Source organism: Tupaia chinensis, unplaced genomic scaffold (genome assembly GCF_000334495.1).
Source record: "Tupaia chinensis unplaced genomic scaffold, TupChi_1.0 Scaffold000613_1, whole genome shotgun sequence".
NCBI lineage: Eukaryota > Metazoa > Chordata > Mammalia > Scandentia > Tupaiidae > Tupaia > Tupaia belangeri.
This window is the reverse complement of record NW_006160132.1, coordinates 89,068-91,150: the sequence shown is the minus strand read 5'-3', so window position 1 is coordinate 91,150 and position 2,083 is coordinate 89,068.

Genomic DNA, 2,083 nt, shown 5'->3' with positions numbered 1-2,083 from the left:
ACTTTTGTGCACATAAGTGTTGTCAGGTCCTGTTTCCATGTCTCCCTAGAAGAACTCACAGAACTCCATGAGGCAGACTCCCTGAAGACCACAATACACAAAAGGCACCAAGACCTTCACCATAGATGGCACCATTAGCTTGACCTTCCCTAGGCCCCGCTACACAATATTTTCTTAGCAGTGAGGGTCTGAGGGCATAGAGATTTCCTCCCAGGAGCCAGGTGAGGCCAGACCTATCTTTAGAACATGCAAATTCTGAGCATCCCACACCTGCTAGCTCAACCTTTTATTGTACCACACGTTTTCATTTGTTTGGGATGAAAGCAAGGGATTGAGTTTGTCAGGTTGGAGCTCCTGGACAGTTATATTTTTGTCATGTGTGTTTCTGTTTTAGGGACAGTCACACTTTCCAGTTCACTTTCCCTAGAAGGCATTCTGATGGTTGTGTTGCAATAGGTCACTATGATTTTCATTTGCACTCTTATGAAATGGCTTATTCGTGTACTTAATCTTCCTTCTGTATATTCTCCTAAGTGAAATTCCTCCCAGTGTCCTTTGTCTATTCTGACATAGATTATTTGTTTATTTTAGATGTTTTTAGTGCATTATGAGGATTTTTTTTTGGAGAGGTTTTTGCTATAGGGCGTGTGAGCTCACCAGAAAGACAGAGAGAGACAGAGATATAGAAAGCGAGAAATCACCCTCCGGGGGGATGGCCACACTGAAATCCCTTCTCCTCCATTCTTCTCTTGGGATCATGGGCATGCACGCACATGCGCCTGGAGTGAGTTTAAGCCACCGGGTCTAGGACTCAAACTGCAGTAGACTATATAGGAATTCAGTGACATAGCCATTACGCTAACTGCTGGTCCCAGTATGAGGATTTTTTTTTACACATTCCATATGTGGTTTGTGAGTATTTTTTCAAAGCCAGTACTTGGTTCTTTTCTCTTCTTGAAAGAATATTTCACAGAGCCTAGGCTTTTATAACTCATTAATTGAAATTTATCCATTTCTTTTTTTCCTTTCCTTTCTTTTCTTGTTTTATTTACATTTAAACTGTACATCTTTGCAGCATACAAGATGAATCTTCCTAAAATGAATACAGCACATATTTGTCCAGTCAAAGATTTTACCATACACATCATCATTAATGCATAATTTTCCACATTTGCATCTGTTAAATGTTTTTCTTTTCTTTTTTCCCCCGTGATCCCCTCCCCTTCTCCCTCCCACCTACCCACTGTCAGTCCACCTCCCACACTGTCTCCAGTGTCCACAGTTGCTCTCCATACCTTTAAACCTTTGATTCTCAGTATTTTCCACAGAGTGCAAACATTTGTATATATTAAGTAGGGACATACAATGCTTCTCCTTCATAGTCTGGGTTCTTCACTCAGCATTTACTCTTTCATATTCATCTTTTTTTTTTTTAAAAACAAGTGTTTTTTTTTTTTTTTTTTTTTTTTTTTTTTTATGGATGAGTAGTATTCCACAGTGTATATATGTCACACTTTTTCAATTAATTTCTTTTTATCGATTATACTTTTAATATTATGCAGGAAATCTGTTTGCCAGGCCCTACATCCCAGTTTTTCATTAAGTATTTGAAAAAAATTTAAATTTTACATATTTCATTGTATGTATGATCTACACGATCTATGGAGCAATGTTTGTATGATCTATGAGTTTCAGATGTTTGGGTCAAAAGTCTTTTTCCTTAATTGTTTTCTTTTATTTATAATTTTTTATTTAACTTTATTTATTACTATTATTTTAAAATTTAATCAAAGAGAGAAAAAGGGAGCAAGAGATAGAGGGAAAATGAGAAAGCAAGCCTTCAGGTTGAGGACTTAAACCATGGTTGGCCATGTAGGAGTTCAATGCCTTAACCACCATGCCACCTCTCGGCCTTTTCTTCCTTGTTTTCTTTCTTTTTAATTATCCTTCCTTGTTGCAGGGATGCCCAATTATCTTATCCTGATATAAAAGAACTGTGCTTCCTCTAATTAATTGCTTTTGCACAACTGTTAAGAGTTAGTCAGCAGTCTTGGTTGAGTCTGTTTGTTTTATTGATCATGTG